Source organism: Elephas maximus, chromosome 10 (genome assembly GCF_024166365.1).
Source record: "Elephas maximus indicus isolate mEleMax1 chromosome 10, mEleMax1 primary haplotype, whole genome shotgun sequence".
NCBI lineage: Eukaryota > Metazoa > Chordata > Mammalia > Proboscidea > Elephantidae > Elephas > Elephas maximus.
This window is the reverse complement of record NC_064828.1, coordinates 99,557,873-99,578,608: the sequence shown is the minus strand read 5'-3', so window position 1 is coordinate 99,578,608 and position 20,736 is coordinate 99,557,873.

Genomic DNA, 20,736 nt, shown 5'->3' with positions numbered 1-20,736 from the left:
ATACATATAAAATGTTTTTGAAAAGTAAATAGTGAATACAAGTAGAGAATGGAGTTAAAAAGGAATCAATCCCTCAATCAATCCATCAAGAAAGAGATGGGCCTGGCATAGACCAGTGATGATCATTTTTCATGATATGAGAGGTACAGTAAAACCTGCTATAGCCAGAACCTGTGTAAGGTACAAACATGTCAGAGAAGGAAAACTAAAATATTTTCCACTAAACCAAGTGATAAAAAAGTGGCAAGACCATTGTCTCAAATGCAAAAAATTTGTGAGACCAGGAAAAACAAGGCAGTTCCATCTAGTTCCAGCTCTCACAGGTTTCACTGTATAAATCAGTTCAAACAGTTACACCTGAGTTCCAACTAGAAAAGAAAGAAAAAATAATAATGTATCACTTATAGTTAATAATAAATAATATTAAATAAATTATTGATCAGCTTTTTTACTTACAGATACTGAACTAGGTAGCTTACCTATATTATACATAGTATTCTTTCCTCCCTTCCAAAATACCTATAATAGAAATATTATCTGCCAATTAATGATAAGAAGAGCATAGATCAAAACTATAAAGTGATCTGCTAGAAAGGTATCCCATACCCATCACCTGTTTTCAAAGATTATACTCATTTTAATTCACTGATATAGTATGTTCAAAAATGGTCTCTCAGGGACTCATATTCAGATTTCAAGAAAAAAGGGGAAATCGAGGTTTTATTACTACAGAGCTTCCTAGAACACTTAATTTCACAACCTATAGAGTTTGCAACTTTTTTCAAAGGAAAAAGAGGACCTCCTTAACCCCCCACCACAAACACACACATGAACACCCTCACATACAGCAAGCATTTAGCCAGTCTATTAAACAAGCAAAACTCATTGAGTGTTACAGGGGAGGGAAAAAGGAGAAAAAACTTTTTTTATTGTTCACCCTACTCCCATTCATAGTGGTTAAGTGCTACGGCTGCTAACCAAAGGGTCAGCAGTTCGAATCCGCCAGGCGATCCCTGGAAACTCTATGAGGCAGTTCTACTCTGTCCTATAGGGTCGCTAGGAGTTGGAATCGACTCGATGGCACTGGGTTTTATTCCCATCCTAACCCTCTTGAAACTTGTTTTCTCCTGCCTTAATTGAAATATTGGATAGGTCTCATAGCTTATCTCCTCTCCCTTAGAAAATGAAAAGGCATCTGATCAGTTATATTCACAAGAACAACCCCAGTTCAATTAATTGATCCAAACAAATATAATAATCAGAGTAAGTCCAATTTCTCTTAAGTCAGAGCTCTTTTCTGCCCCCAGTGTGGTCCTTCTCTGAGTTCACTGCCTGACCTGGGACTTTATGACCAGGTTCATCATTCTTTCTCTTGGTTTTGTTTCTACCCAGGCTTGATGGCTTAGCAAAAGGGGGAGGGGGGTAGGGAAGAACAGTTAAAGATAGTAGGAATAATTATAATAATCCAGGTGAAAGATAATAATGGTTACCACCCTGTACCAGCCATCATAAATCTCTCCTGAATTATGACATAATTTTCCCCCTCCACCTGTCTCCTTCTACAGTCTATTTCCAACACAGAAGCTGGGGTGACCCATTTCAAACACAAGCCAGCTCATGCCACTCCTGTGCTCAAAAATCCTCCAATTACTCACCATTTGCTCAGAATAATCGCCAAATTCCTTGAAAGTTCATACACAATCTGAATACTGCTGCCCCTCTTACCTCATCTTCTACTCTTCCAGCCCCTATCTCTTCACATTTTGTGAGCCCTGTTTTTGTTGCTGGTGGTTGCTGTTGAGTCCATTACTAAGCTCTACCACCTGCATTTTGTTCCTGAACATATCAGGTTAGGTGCAGGACCTTGGACACATTATTAGTAGGAGACCAACCCTGTCCTTACTGTCACAACCAGCCTTCAGTCAGCCTCTCACTCTTAAGATTGCTTGACCCACTGTGTCTCCCTCCATGCTCCACAGGACTTCTAGAAAATTCTCTCACTATACTTAATGTGGAAGCCCTGGTGGTATAGTGGTTAAGAGCTACAGCTGCTAACCAAAAGGTCAGCAGTTTGAATCCACCAGGAGCTCCTTGGAAACCCTATGGGGCAGTTCTACTCTGTCCTTTTGGGTCGCTGTGAGTTGAAATTGACTTGACAGCAGTCGGCTTTTTTTTTTTTTTTTTTGGTGTGCTTACTGTTAAAAGGGTAAAATTCCTAATTATCTCTCATGATGGGGTGGGAATAATTTAAGTAGTGCAGTATTCTCATTACACCTACTTATTACTTATGTGCTATCTCATTATCCAACATTTCACATTTATGACAATAGTAAAAAATCTACTATCCGGGTATTTTGCACCTTAACAATGTATGTCTGGTAGTAATAACAAAAGTTTTGGCCAGTTAAGGATTTTTTCATATGACATAAAAAGGTAAAAAGTGTAAAGGATAGGACATATAATGTAGGTGTGTAAATTATAGTTTACACGGTACTCAGTCACTGATTTATTTATTCATTCAACAAATATTTAGAGAACACCCATTATGATCCAGTCCCTACCCTGATAGTTAATAATTTTCTAGAGGAAAATATTGTTAGGGACTTTACATTTCAGTTGGGCATAGATGGAGAATAAACAAGTTAACCAATAAATAAAGAAAAGAAGTCTTTCAGATAGGGATCAGAGCTTTGAAGAAAAGTAAGTGAGGTGAGTTGATAAAGAGTGGCAGGGTCTTGCTCTTAATAGAATGCTTATGGAAATTCTGTCTGAGGACATGCCATTTGAGCTCAGAAAGAAATTCAAGAAACTGTATCTTTAAAAACAAATTAGACCATGCTTATATTATATTTAATGTTCTGTTGTGTTTAAATTATTACTGTAGTGTGTGTATATATATATACATTGTTTTATATATATATACATTGTTATATATATATATACACATTGTTTCATATATGTGTGTGTATATATATACGTACACACGCACACATTGTTACGGATTGAACTGTGTCCCCCAAAAATATCTGTCCATTTGGCTATGCCACGAGTCCCAGTATTGTGTGATTGTCCACCATTTTGTCATCTATGATTTTCCTATGTGTTATAAATCCTGCCTCTATGATGTTAATGAGGTGGGATTAGGGGCAGTTATGTTAATGAGGCAGGACTCAATCTACAAGATTAGATTTTGTCTAAAGCCAACCTCTTTTGAGATATGAAAGAGAAAAGCCTGCAGAGAGATAGGGAGACCTCATACCCCCAAAAAGAAGAGGAAGAGTGCATGTCTTTTGGAACTGGGGTCCCTGTGCTGAAAAGCTCCTAGTCCAGGGGAAGATTAATGACAAGGACCTTCAGTCAGAGTGGACAGAGAGAGGAAGAATTCCCCTGGAGCTGATGCCCTAAATTTGGACTTCTAGCCTACTAGGCTGAGAGAATAAACTTCTTTTTGTTGAAGCCAATCCACTTGTGGTATTTCTGTTATGGCAGCACTAGATAACTAAGACATGCATATAAATATAAATATATATAGAGAGAGAGAGAACACTGTTGGCTCAATGGTTAAGCTCTAGGCTGCTAAGGGAAAGGTCAGCAGTTGGAACCCACCATCCACTTCCCAGGAGAAAAGACCTGGAGATCTGTTTTCATAAATATTTCAGCCTGGGAAACACTATGAGGCAGTTCTATGCTGACCTTTAGCGTTTCCATGAGTCAGAATTGACTCAGTGGCAAACACACAACAACAATATATATAAATATATGTGTGTATATATATATATACATATATACACACATACACACACACACTGCTAGAGATATATATGTGTCTAAACCCCTTTGCTGTTGAGGCAATTCCAACTCATAGCAACCCTATAGGACAGAGTTAGAACTTTCCCATAAGGTTTCCAAGGAATGGATGGTGAATCCAAACTGCCACCTGATGCATATATATGTACGTATATATTTATATGTATATTTAAAAAATTAACTCTACCCTAAGAATTTGGTCTGAAAAATAACCTCTAAAACTGAAATTTGCCCTGTGATTGAAATGTGTTTGATGAGGTATCCAGACCAAATCTACCTAACAGATTATGCTAATAAGATGACTCTTGGGTGGTAACTGTCCAGGCCAGAAATACTTACCATATGATTTCAGCTGACCTCGGGGGAGGGGCCATGATAAGTCAGGTGTGATTCAGGAAAGAGGAGTCATGTAGGCCATGGAAATCAACTAGGTTTATTATAGCCACAGTTCCCAGAGAAAGGGAGGCACATAAAAAATAACTAGGTTTATTACACTCAGACGGGGAGGCACAGCACGCAATGAAGCAGGGCCACACAGTGGGTTGCCCCCACAAAATAAGATAACAACAATAATGTGGAATTGTAGGAGATGGCTTATGTATGTCAAATGGATTGGGTTAGCTAGATTACCCAGGCTTCCTTGGGATTAAGTATTTTGAATAATTCTGTAGGTTCAGGGGGTACAGGGACTGTTCCTAATTGTTGGGTACCTGGCCCTGGGGTGATTAGGATGGGTGTAGAGTAGCATATGTTATTTTGAGGACTAATGTGCACCTGACCCAAGCCATGGTACTTTCAATTGCCTCATATGCATGTGCAGGCTGGATGACAAGTTAGGAAGACCAAAGAAGAATTGATGCCTTTGAATTATGGTGTTGGCGAAGAGCATTGAATGTACCATGGACTGGCAGAAGGACAAATAAATCTGTCTTGGAAGAAATGCAGCCAGAATGTTTCTTAGAAGTGAGGCTGGCTAGGCTTTGTCTCACTTACTTTCAGAAGGGACCAGTCCCTGGAGAAGGATATCATGCTTGATAAAGTAGTGAGTCATCAAAAAAGAGGAAGATCCTCAATGAGATGGATTGACAGAGTGGTTGCAACAATGGGCTCAAACATAGCAAAATCATGAGGATGGCGCGAGACTGGGAAACGTTTCCTTCTGTTGTGCGTGACCTCTATGAATCGGAAACAACTCGATGGCACCTAACCATGACAACATAGTAGCAAGTATGTTACGTAAGGGAAGTGGTTGGAAAGTGGACGTGATCAGCTTCTCACGAAGGGGAACAGATAGATCTCCAGCAGGGTCTCAAAACTGTGTAAAATCGATCCTTTTTTTTCCTACTACTATGAATTGATGAGCTTTTTAATGAAACTGTACTTCTGAAGATTAATGATTTGAGGAACTGCTTAGTTTATGTTATTTTTTTAGTGACTTATTTTTAATCTCTCCAGTTGTATTTCAGAATGAATAAATAAATTAATTACTAGCATCAAATTTCCTGTCTCCTTATTTATAGTATCATGGACTCAGAATGCATCTCTCTGCACAGATATATATTTATGTATCTAGGGGAACATCTCGCTTATAGTGAAAATTCCTTCCATGGAAATATAGATTCTCCATTTTAACTGTGGGTAAACTGATATTCTAGTTATAAGGCACACTTTACAATCCATTTATAATACCTTATCACTAATAAGACTTTTTTTTTTCCTTAGCTTATATCTTCTTTTTATATCCTCCCTCTACTTCCACCTTCTGCTCCCAAAACCAAGAAACTTTCGGGTTAGAAATGATCACAGTTTTACTTTGTTTAAACTTTCCGCTAATATATCTTCATTTTTTCATATATAATAAGCACCTTTTGAAGATGCCATAATTCTATATTTTAGTACTCACAAATGATTTGAGTTGGAATTTATTTATTTTTTTGTCCTTCAGTAAATGTTAGAAAGAAAAAAAAGAAAAAGAAATGTATAAGCATCATTCATCCACATAATAAATTATGAACTCACACATCCTTGAAAAATGTTCAGCTTCTCCACAAAAACAAATGTGTACATTCACACCCACCAGGGCGAGTAACACACAACTCCTTCCCCTATGAAAGGATCTTTATGTCCTTTACTGGATTTATGAAGGGAAGTCCTTTTAAACACCACTGAATGATACCATCTGTGGTTGGAAATACAACAGGTATTCAGTGTCACATCACAGAGAAAAGAGCAATGTGATTTACAACCTCAGAAGTGTCATGTACCCTTGCTCAGTTAGAGTGACTATGTGTAAGCTTCCTTTTTTTAACAAAGTAATACATATTCATTCTAAAATACAAATGTGATGCAAGAACAACCATTCAGAATGTCACCACACGGGGACAACAATTGTTAATATATGTAATCCTACATCAAATGTTTAGTGCTATGCCTGACGGATTATAATGATTCATTAAATGGAATTTCTTATTATTGATAAAACCAATATTTTCAGATAGTATTATATATCAAGTAAAATTTTTCTTCCCTAAAATAATCATTCTTTTTCCTTTTTATGGTGTATAATATGTACATCTGCCATCTTTGATTTTTGATGACATCTAGCATTCTCTTTTATTTTAGCATATTCATTAATAATCAAAATAACAATAACCAACAGTTATAGAGCACTCAGTATGCACAGTAGTTGTTGCTGTCAGTTGCTGTCAAGTTAGCTCCAACTCATAATGACAATAGAACAAAATGCTGACTGGTCCAGTGCCAAACTCATCATCGTTGGCTGGCATGCTTGAGTCCAGCAGAATAATACCTTGTTCTGATCCGTAGAGTTTTCACTGAAAATTTTTTTAAGTTAAATCACCATGCCTTTCTTAGTAGTCTGTCTTAGTCTGAAAGTCCTGCTGACACTAGTCCCCCAACGGGTGACTCTGCTGGTATTTGAAATATTGGTGGCATAGCTTCCAGCATCACAGCAGCACACAAGCCTCTAGAACATGACAAACTGACAGTATACACTAGGAGCTGTGATAAACACCATACATTTATAATGGCATACATTCTGTAGAATAAGCCTATCAGGTAGGTGTTAATGTGAATACTGAGACACAAGGAGATTAATACTCCTACTGAATATCACGCAGAAGGTAAGGAAAGAATCAGAATCTAAACCCAAATAACTGCTACAGAGCCTTATGCCATAAAAGAACTATACGCTGTTGATGACACTAGATGTTGCCACCTATGTCTCTGAAGAGGCACGCGATTGTAGTACATCAAAAGTCCACAGGACTGACCTACCAGTAATACACGTATTAAGGGCCTATAGGATGCTCAGTGAAGCCTCTTACAACAGACTTAGAAGCTGAAGATGGTTCCCACTGCTCAATAGCGATATGGGAGTGGTAGTCACAGAAAGCAGAGGAACTGAGCAATGATTGTGAGTCGCTCCAGAGCATAAGTGGATTTATCTAAACACAGCCTTGCTAAACTCACTGTTTTGTCTTGTGCCTGGACACACTGCTCAAAAAAAAAAAAAAAAGCAAAAAAAATGTAGTATTTTAGGTCAATAACACCCAGGATTCTATAATCAAGACCCATCTAGCCTTCACTAGGTTACCCTAGAGGTACCAAGGTGGCTCTGACCACAAGGGGCAAATTTTAGTCCTAGAGACCATAACCCAATTCAACTAACAGTTGAAACTTAAACCCTTTGCCATCAAGTCAATTTCAACTTACAGTGACGCTATACGACAGAGAAAAAATTGTTTCATAGGGCTTCTAAGGCTGTGATCTTTATGGAAGCAGACTGCCACATCTTTCTCCCACAGAGTGGCTTGTGGGTTTGAACCACCAACTTTCCAGTTAACAGTCAAGCTCTTAACCACTGTACCTTGAAGGCTTCTTGGTTAAAGCGTAGGCAATATAATTGATCTCAGTGAGTCCTAAATTCCTCTCAGGCAAAATGAAAATAACGACTGTCATATGTTAACTATATAATATGTCGTGAGAGACAAGCTGATGCTCAATAACTGTTAGAATGCTTTAACTCCTATATCACTTGCCATTTCTGATACTTATCAACCCAGAAAAGCAAACCCATTGCCATTTAGTTAATTCCAACTCGGTGACCCTATGGGACTGAGTAGAATTGCCCCATGGGGTTTCCAGGGCGCAGCTCTTGGATTATCAAAGCAATTCATTATTCAAGACTCAGCTCAAAGCCTTTCAGCTCACTCTAATCCTCTTAACTTTCACCCTATCTGACTCTTATACACCCTATAATGTTTATTCAACTATTAATTGTGACCTATCTTCTCTCAATCTTTGTGTAACATTGAATTGTAATTTACCTTATGCATTGCTATTTAATTCTATACAATTATATCTTTCCTCTCATAATCTTGCATAAAACCAAAACTGTGGTTGTTGAGTCAATTCCAACTCATAGTGACCCTATAGAACAGAGTAGAACCGCCCCATAGTTTCCAAGGAATACCTGGTGGATTCCAGCTGCTGACCTTTTGTTTGCAGCCATAGCTCTTAACCACTATGCCACCAGGGTTTCCTAATTTGCATAGGTATGTCAATAACAAATTATGTATTATACTTATTTTTAAATCATTATATCTCCCAAAGTAGAATTCAATAATTAAATTTGATTAAGTGATTAAAATATAAATCATTCCCTTAGCATTGAAAATGAAATATGTTTATATAGGTGTCCACCTCATAAGATTCTTGTGAAGATGCTTTTATTTCTGTATATATCACTAGTATTAATTTTTAGTAGATTATTTAGTAATTCATAATTATAAAATATTTGGACTTTGAAAACAGATTTATAAGAACAAATCACTTTTATTAAAGCAAAATGCCTTTGTTTTTCAAGTTTGATTGCCTTGAATTCAATATCAATTGATTATAGAGCATCATCAGTTGAAGACATACCAATAAGGGAGCTAATTATATATATATATATATATATAAAATAAGAAAAAAATTTAAGATGGGGATAAATACTTAGGAACTATGCTTCCTCTCAGCACTACGTAAAATCAAACCAAACCAGTTACCGTGGAGTCAATTCTAACTCCTGGCAACCCCATCTGCGGGAGAGTAGAACTGCGAGCCATGGAGCTGTCAATGCAATGGCTGATTTTCTGGAAGTAGATAGCCAGGCCCTTCTTCCAAGTCACTCTGAGTGGATTTGTACCTCCAACCTTGAGCACGTAACCATGTGGACTATCCAGAGACTCCTAGCACTACTTAGAACCCCACATTCTGAGGAGCTTGGAAACTCTTGGATATGACTTCTCCATACAATATCAAGATAAGCATGAATTTTTCGAGACTATTAACCCTAAGTGCTAATTTACCACCAAGATTTCCTGTTACTCTAGGACATTAGTGAATATCAAGATTTTGGAGAGGCTTGCAGTCTTCCTAAAGCTACAAATGGAAAGCACTAACATTCTCCAACCTGACCTTGGGTTTACCCTAGAAAGGAGCAAGATAGAGAACAGCTTCTTAGATACCATTCCACTTGCATAGAAGATAAAGTTCTTAAATTCTTTGAAACATTGTGTTTTAAATAGTTTGAAATTTAAGCTAATTACTTTTTTCTTTTAAATATTTTTCAACATTACATTCATTAAATTACATAGAGAACCTACAGACCCTAGTTTCATGGTAAGATGTATTTTATGCAATTTTTAAGTAGTTAATTAATTCCTTTAAAAATGTTCATAATAGTTTCTTTTTTTTTTGTATTTAGAATTCAAATTATAAGACATAGGTTGTCTGGAAAACACAAGTGTCGGAGAGCAGGACTTTTTTTTAATTAAAATTTTACTTACCTACGGTATCTTAAGGATATAACTCAACGAGATTTTACACATCAAATATCCACTTGACAACCAAGTTTATTCTTTTTATTCTGATGAGTGTTGTTTGCTTTGCAACCTCATAACTGTAGGGTATTAGATTAATTAGTACATTAATCAAATTAACTGAAGATATTATTTTTTAGTTGTTTTATCTTAAATTTGTGTTTTCTTTAGAAAAAATTCATCAAGAATACAAAGAACAACAGTGTTTAAGTTTCCACTATTTTATATTTCATTCAAATATGAAGTTCTTTTTGTTTTTCTTATGGATTGTCTAAAAACACTTGGGTTTAGTTTTGAATGAAAACCAAGTCTCATTTAAAAAAAAAATTATCAAGCAATAACTATTCGATGAAACTTTCAGAGTTTTGGCATATAAACTGACTCCTATGTGATACTGATGATATACTTACAAATCCAGGGATATCATTGTTGTTGTCAGATGTATCTTTGCTGAAAGCAGAGAATATCAAGAGCTGTTTACCTGTTTTATTAACAATACAAAGGCATTTGACTGTGTGAATCTTAACAATTATGGATAACATTGCAAAGAATGGGAATTTCAGAAAACTTAATTTTGCTCATGCGCAACCTGTACATAGATCAAAAGGCAGTCTTTTGAAGAGGACAAGGGGATACTGCATGGTTTAAACTTGGAAAAGGTGAGTGGCAGGATTATGTCGTCTCACCTTACTTATTCACTCTGTATGCTGAACAAATAATCCAATAATCTGAATTATATGAAAAATAATAGGGCATCAAGATTGGAGAAAGATTTATTAACAACGTACGACATGCATATGACACAACCTTACTTGGCAAAAATGAAGACGACTTGAAGCATTTACTGATCAAAGTCAAAGACTATACCTGAATGTGAAGAAAACAAAAATCCTCAAAACTGAGTGAACAAACAATATGAAGATAAATGGAGAAGAATTTCAAGTTTTCAAAAATTTCATTCTACTTAGATCGACAATCAACATCCATGGTCTATGGAAGCAGCACTCAAGAAATCAAAAGATGTATTACATTGAGAAAATCAGCTGAAAAAGACCTCTTTATATTTTAAAAAATTAAAGATCTCACTTGGATGACTAAGGTGTGTCTGACCCAAGCTACGGTCCTTTCGATTGCCTCATACACTTGCAAAAGTTGGATAATTAAAAGACAGAAGAAGAATTGATGTGTTTGAACTGTGGTGTTGTCAAAGAGCATTGAAGATACTGTGGACTTCCAGAAGAATGAATAAATCAGTCTTAAAAGAAATACGATAAGAATATTTCTCAGAAGTGAGGATGGTGAGACTGACTTGCTCTCTTTGGACATGTCATCAGGAAAACCAGTTGCTAGAAAAGGGCATTATGGTTGGTAAAGTAGAGGGCCAAAAAAATGAGGGAAGTTGTCAATAAGATTTAATAACACAATAGCCACTATAATGAACTCAAACACACCACAATCATGAAGATGGCTCAGGATCAGGCAATATTTTGTTTTGTTTTACATAAGTCACCATGAGTCAGAGTCTACTTGATTGCAATTAACAACAACATGGTTAAGAACAATTTTTAGTATGAGATAAGTAATCATTTCAAGCATTTACGTACACACTAAGCAGTATTAAAATATCTGTCACATTTATTTGAAATTTTTTAAAAGTGAAAATGTCACATACAAATTTACCTGAGATCAAAAAAGGGAAAAATTCATTCCATTACTATGCCATATGTACTATTCCATATGTATTTCTCTCTGCTTTTTAAAGGTTAACTCTGGGTCCAGATTACTTTGGAGGATAAAGATGTGATACCCAAATCCGGATGCATCCTAGTTCAGCGATGACAGGTTTCTGTTGACTGCTAGTTACTTTAGACAGAAAACTTCCCCAGAGATTCCTAACAATATAAGTACGTGAATATACATGTTTCCTGTAATGATGGTGGTTGTCAAGGGCAGCTTGCTCAATGTCATCCAATTTCATAGTGTTATTTCACGACTTACTTAATAACCCCCTCCAACTTCTTTTTTCTGACAAGAAAGCATTCACAGCAAAATAAGTAGCTCCAATGTTAGTTTTATGGAAAATGTCTTAAGCTTACCAAGTACTCATGACAAATTAATTTGCAAGGAATAGAGACAATCATTTTTATGAGGAAAACAAGATAGAGCTGAAAGATTTATATCTACTCTCCTATCCAACCATTTATTTAAATATGCATCTATGGAACACCTGCTAAGTGTCATGCACTGTTCTTGGCACAATTGATCAAAAATATTGGGATAAGGTTTCTGTTTTTAAAGCTCATGATCTAATTTGGGAGAGAAAACCACTAATAGACAAATTAGACAGCATGATTCATATGATACCAGGTTGTTGAGATGGTGTTAGGAAGTAACACAGAGGATATAACTGTTAACTCTGTTTGGGAATAATGAAGAATACTCTGAATATTTGAAGTGGATCCTGAATGTGCCCACTGCTAACATTTGTAGCACACAGAGCTAGAGTACAAATGGAAGCCTATAATATATTTTATTAAAAGGCTTAGTACATTGATTTATAACATTTAAGTATTGAAAAAAAATATTATACCGTGCATTTGTAACAATAATAATGGCAAATACGTGTGGAGCTATGCTTTTTATATGGCAAAGTCAGTCAAATAGCAGCAATGACTAATTATTATTGCATTTGTCTGGGTGTACATTGTACTTGCCAGCAATGTTCTGATGAGTAATAAATATATACATAATACACCCAAAACCCAGTGCCATCGAGTCGATTCCTACTCATATCGACCCTATAGGACAGAGTAGAACTGCCCCGTAGAGTTTCCAAGGAGTGCCTAGCGGATTTGAACTGCCGACCCTTGGGTTAGCAGCTGTAGCACTTAACCACTATGCCACCAGGGTTTCCACATAATACACAGAGGACTGTGTATTTTGTATTAGTTTTCTATTAATTCATGAAAAAGTACCACAGATTTAGCAGCTTAAAGCAACACAAATTTATTATCTCATAGTTTCTGTAAGTCAGGAGTCCAGTCACTGGTTAGCTGAGTGCTCTGCTCAGAGTCTCATCAGGCTGAAATCAAGGTGTTTGCTAGAGCTGAGATCTATTCTAAAGATCAGAGTCCCTTTTCAAGCTTACTATTGTTGGCAAAATTCAGTTCTTTGTGTTGTAGGACTGAGGTTCCTATTTTCCTGCTGATTCTCAACCAGAGGCCATTCTCAGCATCTAGAGGTCAGCCACCATTCCCTGCCATGTTGCTCCCTCTAATGCCTGCCGGTTTGCTCCCTCGAGGCCAGTAGGAGAGTATTGACTAAAGCTTTAAATATCTCTGACCAGGAAAGATCCAATTCCGTTTTCAAGGGCTCACCTAAGCAGGTCAGGCCAATCAGAATTATCTCCTTTTGGATTATCTCAAAGTCAGCTGACATGTAACTTAATCAAAGGATTGAAATCCCATCATATTCACAAGTCCCATTCACTCCCCAGAGGAAGGGATTATATGAAGTATTCGCACAAAGGGAAACATTTGGGAAACTCGTATTTGATTGGATGCTTTATGAAGAGTAAGAATGCTGGTAAAAATAAAAATTGAAGTAGAGAAGGCTTTGAGAAGAATGTCTCCTCCAAGATGTCTCAATAAGAGAATTTCATTGAAAGTAAGGTATAAAAATATAAATTCATGAGAAGGAAATAAATCTATCTATTTTACTCAGTTTTCAAAATCAGCTCTGCCCATGAACAAATGCTCACCTTTTCTTGATTTAATTCTTTTGTGTGCTTAACCTGCTAAAATAAAACAAACTCTAAACATTATTTTTTCATGCCTCTATATTGCCTTTTTTTGATATATTATTGTCCATATAATAAATAATTCCTAAACAGATTTTTCACTTTTTTTATAAAAGTAAAATGGATCTGTAGTTTTGCAGCAAACAAGGTAAACCAGCAAGTTTAACCTGAAAGATCAATTCTAGCAAACATTCAGTCATTCTCATGTTGAATGTCTTAAAATGAATGTAATAAGTTCTCATAGGAAAAACAGAGTTAAAAAAAAATCAGGATGTCATTTTGCTGCATTCTTCATTAGAATTTCTACCACAGCAAGAAACTATGTTGAGTCCTTAGTTAAAACAAGGAAAAGCACTCAGGTGAGATGGAAGCGTCCACGCAGGTACAGCATATTAATTGTTTGATTGATGATGGATATTTACCAGATGATAGACTATACTTTGATATCTGTAACCTTTAATTCAGTTTGAATAGGTGCAACTTTTCCAAAGTAGATTATGATATTGAAGACATTAAAGCTGTCAGAGTTTGATGAAAAGGAAATGTGGCTTGTGTTATTGGCCTAATAATGGCTCAGCTGTATATTTAATGTCATCCTTCTCTCCACTATTTCATTTAATAATGAGAAAAAGGGGTATGATAATGAATGCATATCCTTCTGTAGCTCAATGCAGGATGCACCTAAAAACCAGCTATTTTAGTACTTTCAAGGAGCCCTGGTGGCACAGTGATTGAACACTCAGCTGCTAACCAAAAGATCAGTGGTTAGAACCCATCAGCTGCTCCGTGAGAGAAAGATGTGGCAGCCTGCTTCCATAAAGATTACAGCCTTGGAAACCCTATGGGGCAGTTCTACTTTCCCCTACAAAGCTGTTATGAGTCGGATTTGACACACCAGCAGTGAGTTTGGTTTGGTTTTCTGTCACTCTTCTCAGGCAAATGTTGGAGCCAGTTTACAATGAAATTTTACCTCTAGTTCTCAGATGTAAGCTTGAGATCAGCAACAGAACCATAGTGGAAATGACAGCTAAAAGATCTAATCAGTAGCCACATGGATGTTTGAAAAGATTTTAGTACAACCTTTCCCTCACCTGAGCTTCATGGTTAAAAAATGTTGAACTGGGATTATCAGAATCCAGTACAAAATGCACCAAGAAGAAACCCTAAGTTTTAAAGTCATTAGGTCATCTGTGTTCTACTAATATTCTTTCTGATTTCATGAATGAAGAGACTTGTTTTGTAAAACAACAAATGTTATATCATGTCTTCATGCGATTTTTAAAAATTACTCAATTTTGTGTTTTAAAGAATAGCATGTGTGTAATGATTTATGCCATTACAGTTAGGTTATATTTAAACTATTTTTCCTTGAAGTTGATAGCATAAAAAATTATTAGAATTGGAATATGTGGCAATGAAGCATAAGGGTTTTGCCTGAGTTTCTGAAGATACTTTTCATGTCAAAGTAACTATTATACTTCAGTTAATGAGGCAAAACTATTTAGTAATACGATTTTTTATAACACAGAGTTCATCCAGCCTTACCACTGGCTTAACAATTCTAGGAAGGTCAATTAGAAGTTCACAAATAATAGAAAGGCCATCAGTAGTGTTATTGTTGCTTTTCTATTCCAGTCCACTGGCACCATGTGACAATAGAATGTCAAGGAAGAGAAAAAATAGACAATATTGTGCAGAACAATCTCCAAGGAACTGTAAGTAGACTTTTTTTTTTTTAACTCTTATTTAGGGAAGGTGGAGCCAACATGGCATGATAGACTGAAGTACTACACTGTCCGTCCACAGAAAAGACCTGAAAAACTAAGTAAAACAGAGACAGATGTCAGTCCTGGAACCCCAAGTGTCAAATGAAGAGATAAAGAGCTTAACCAAGCACTGAATGGAATAAGAACCTGACAGAGAACAGAGAGCAAGGAGAAATACAGAATAGAGGTCCCTTATCAGCTAATGCAACATGGATTTGCCATCTTGGACTCCTGCTGGATATCAGAGGACAGGGAATACTGAAAAGCAGCTTCACAGAGCTCCCAGCAAGACAGAGCACCCAGTAACCAGTAATACACACTTTCATGCCCTCCACCTTCTTCCCTCTGCCCAGCCTCTGCTGCTTCCCAATGGGCTGAGGTGGTCGGCTGGTAGGTCCCAGCTCTGTGCTACTTGGATTCACCTCGCCCACACCAGCCAGCTCCTTCAGTACCATTTCTTTGTTGCTGATGTTGCTTTTTTCAGTTTCTTTTGGTTTCTTCCCTGTTTCTCACCTCACTCTATCTCTCTAACACCTGGCTCTGTGTGTCATTTTTGCTCCTTCTTAATAGGCTGTGAAGCACTGCTCAGATGGGAAACTGTTTATCCTGGGTCTGCATCACCACACTGGGGGGATCCCTGGGGACTTTTGTTGTTGTCGTTTGTTTATTCTCTTCTTCTTTTTTCCCTTTTTTCTTTTGTTTCTCAGTTTCTCATCTCTCTCTACTTATCTTCTATTCCTGTCCCCTGAATATGTGGATCTGTCTTCTATCTCTACTCCTTCTAGCCGGGCTGTACTGCATGGCTCAGGAGCCACTTTCCTGGACTGTTGGGATCCCTGGAGGCATTTCTTTTTAATTTTTTTTTTCTTTTTCCTTTTCTTCATTTCTCAGTTTCTCATCTCTCTCTACTTTCCTTCTTTTCCTGTTTCCCAAATACCTGGTACTGTGTGCCATCTCCACCTCTTCTGGATGGGCTGTGCCCTGAAGCCTGGGAGCCATTTCCCCAGTCTCCAGTGGGAACCCTGGGGGAATTTCTTTATTTATTCTTCTTTTTTTCCTTTTTGTTTTTCTTTATTTCTCAGTTTCTTACCTTTCTATACCTTCCTTCTTTTGCTTTCTCCTGAATACCTGGCGTTGTGTGCCATATCCACCCCTTCTAGATGGGCAGCGCCCCTAGGCCTGGGAGTTACTTCCTTGGTTGCTGGTAGGATCCCTAGGAGCATATTTTTTTCTTTTTAAAAATTTTTTTTCTCTATTTTTTCCTTTCACTTTTCTTCATTTCTCAGTTTCTCATCTCTCCTTTCCAATGGCAGTCTCCCTCGGCACTTTTTTTTTTTACTCCTGTTTTTCTCTCCTCTTTCCCATACCCAATTTAGCACCAAACATCACAATCTCCCCCCTCCTCCCTGCCTATCTGCACCATGGGCTGAACATTGTAACCCCAACAGCACAGGCATGGCTGAATAGAACCTGCCCTGCACAGACCACTGGCCCACACTGTCAGTCCCAATGCATACTGCAAACAACCCATCCCATCTCCTCCACTTCAGTTGTACCTGCCTTACTGCACCATAGATGAGTGGCTGGTCCTGCTCATTGAACAAGGAGGTGAAAAATATTGTGTCCACAGACAAGCAAACAACAAAGAATGCCCAGCCCACCTGCTCGGGCATAACCAAAAAGCAGGACGAAACAAACAAATCTACAATCAATAAATGAAGAAAATAACTACAGAATGTCCCAAAGGCAGTAGACAATACAATATCAAAACACATTTAAAAAAAAAAAAAAAGACAGGATGGTTCCAGTAGGTGTCAAAAATAGAACACCAGATGACTTTCCAGTAGAAGAAAAGGCACTGGAACTACCTGATAGGGAACTCAAATCTCTAATATTCACAGTTATCCAAGACTTGAAGCAAAAAGCAGACAAAAATGAGGAAAAAATAGACAAATTCATGGAAAAGGCAGAAAAAAAAATCATGGAAAAGTCAGACAAAACAATGGAAGAATTCAGGAAAATAATTCATGAACAAAATGTCAAAATAAATTCACAACTACAAATCATACAAAAACAGTAATTAGAAATCTAAAAGATAAACAATATTTCAGAAATGTAGTGTTACTGAAAGTCTGAGGAGCAGGTCTGAAACAATGGAAGACAGGATCAGAGAAACAGAGGACAAATACTTGGATACCACTTTTGTTTGAGGAAAAATCAGAAAAAAAAGGATGAAGAAGAACGAAGAACCCTGAGAATGATATGGAATACAATGAAAAGCAAAAAATTTTGAGTAATCAGAGTTCCAGAACAGGGGGAGAAAACAGAAAACACAGAGAGGATCATTGAAGAATTGCTGACAGAAAACTTTCCTAATATCATGAAAGATGAAAAGCTGACCATCCAAGAAGCTTGAAGTACCCCATATAGGATAAAAAAGAACCCCCCCAAAAAATCAACAAGGCACATCATTATCACACTTCCTATAAACAAAGACAGAGAAACAATCCTGAAAGCAGCTCAAGAAAAATGAAAAGTCGCATACAGAGGGGAAACAATAAGACTAAGCTCTGATTACTCGGCAAAAACCACAAAGGCAAGAAGGCAGTGGGATGACATATATAAAAGTTGAGAGAAAAAGATTGCCAACCAAGAATAATATATCCTGCAAAACTCTTGTTTAAATATGATGGTGAAATTAGGACATTTCCAAATAAACAGAAATTAAGGGAATATGTAAAAACCACACCAAACTTACAAGAATTATTAAAGGAAGTCCTTCAGCTTGAAAACAAACATCAGATGACAGCCTGAATCTAGGACACAAGGTTGCACAAGCCAGATACCAATCTAGGAAGTGAACTCTCAAATATATTCAAAACTAAAAGATTTATAACAGGGAACCAGAGAGGCTAATCTGTAAATGACAGCAAAGTCAGAACAACAAAAGAGGGAATAAACAGTGTAGGTACAGAACTTTGTAATGGAGACAAAGGCAAGACAATACCAAATAATAAAATACTGGTTCAAACTTAGGAAGATAAGGGTAAATTTCAAGGTAACAGCAAAGAAAATTAACAAACCCATGCAGCAAAATAAGAAAAACATAAAATCTCACTAAAAGTAAACTCTATAAAGACAAAAGAAATGAAAAGAAAAAAAAATCCACAAACAAAAAGAATTCAGCACAGGAGAGTAAAAGGAACAAAGAGAACGTCAGCACCACAAAAAAAGGCACTATAAAATGACAGCAATAAACTCACACCTATCAACAAGTACACTGAACTTAAATGGCCTAAAAGTACCCATAAAGAGACAGAGAGTAACAGGTTGGATAAAAACCAGAATCCATCAATATATTGTCTACAAGAGACACACCTTAGAAACAAAGATGTAAATTTATTAAAAATCAAAGGATGGAAAAATATATATCAAGCGAACAGCTACCAAAAAAGGGCAAGAGTAGCAATACCAAAAAAGAGCAGGAGTAGCAATACTAATCTCAGGTAAAATAGACTTTAAAACAAATTCACCGTAAAAGACAAAAACTAAAAACCAAACCCACTGTCGTCAAGTCGATTCCAACTCATAGCAACCCTATAAGACAGAGTAGAACTGCCCCACATGGTTTCTGAGGAGAAGCTGGTGGGTTCAGAATGCTGACCTTTTGATTAGCAGCCATAGCTCTTAAGCACTACCCGACCAGTGTTTCCGTAAAAGACAAAGAAGGGCATTATATAGTGATTAAAGCGATGATTCATCATGAAGACATAACCATAATAAACATCTACACACCCAATGACAGGGCTCCAAAATACATAAAAGAAACTCTGTTGGCACTGAAAAGAGAAATTGACAGTTCCACAATAGTAGCAGGAGACTTCAACACATCACTCTTGGTAAAGGACAGAACACCTAGAAAGAAAATCAGCAAAGATACAGAAGATCTAAAGGCCATGATCAGCAAACTTGAACTCAGAGACATATATAGAACACTGCATCCAACAGCTGCAAAGTACACATTCTTTTACAATGCACATGGACCACTCTCCAAAATAAACCACATCTTAGGCCACAAAGCAACCCTCAACAAAATCCAAAACACTGAGATAATACAAAGTATCTTCTCTGACCTCAACACCATTAAAGTAGAAATTAACAACAGGAAAAAAAAAAATCAGTTACATGAAAACTGAATAATAACCTGCCTAAAAACCAATGGGTAATGGAAGAAATCAAAGATGGAATAAAAAAAAAATTCCTAGAGCCAAACAAGAATGAAAACACATCATACCAAAACATTTGGCACACAGCAAAGGCAGTGCTTAGAGGTCAATTTATAGCAATAGGTGCACAATGCACACATCAAAAAAAGAAGGAAGGGACAAAATCAAAACATTGTTACATGACTCAAACAAATAAAAAAAAAAAATAGAGAGCAGAAAAAAAGAAAAAGCCCACATCCTCAAGTAGAAAGGCAATAATAAAGATCAGAGCAGAAATAAATGAAATAGAGAATAGAAAAGCAATAGAAAGAATCAACAAAAGCAAAATCTGTTTTTTTGAAAGGATCAATAAAATTGAGAAACCTACTGGCCTAATTTACAAAAGAAAAACAGAAAAGGATGCAAATAATCCAAATGAGAAATGAAATGGGAGACATTACAACAGACCCAACTGAAATAAAAAGGATCATAACAGAGTATTATGAAAAACTACAATAAATTTGAAAACCTAGAGGAAATGGACAAATTTTTAGAAACACGGTACCTACCCAAACTAACTCAAAATTTTGAAAATCTGAACAGGCCCATAACAAGAGAAGAAATTGAAAACATAATTTTAAAAAAAAATCCATTGAAAATAACATGACTGAACTCTGCCAAAATCAATGGACCAAAGATGTTGAGGATCTGGGTTGAACAGCTCCCACTCTGATCCTTTGGGGACTTAGCTTTGGGAGGTAAACGCTGAATGAGTCCAGCCTTGTGCTTACTTATCAAGTACAGTGCAGTACTTGTAAGCTCCTACAGCTGGATAACAAATTCCTGTGTCTAATGCTTCCTCATATTATGATTCCTTTTTTATGCATCACCTTCTTACATGATTTTTCTGTAACCCCAACATTCTTTTGCACCTTCTTGACCCATTGTATTGTTTATTTACAGCTATAATGGAATTTGTCTTTTTTTTTTTTTGACCTGTGTGCTTATGCTGATGAAAGTTCAGATGGGAGCCAGATCTGGGCCTCCAATTAGAAAAAGTTGAAAAAGCAGACCAAAAAGCCTAGCTAGAATTGTGGAGATGGGGTAAATAAACAAAACAAAACAAACAAACAAAAACCCATTGCCTTCAAGTCAATTCTGACCCATAGCCACCCTATAGGACAGAATAGACCTGCCCCATAGGGTTTCCAAGGAGTGGCTAGTGAATTCAAACTGCAGACCTTTTGGTTAGCAGCCTGACCTCTTAACCA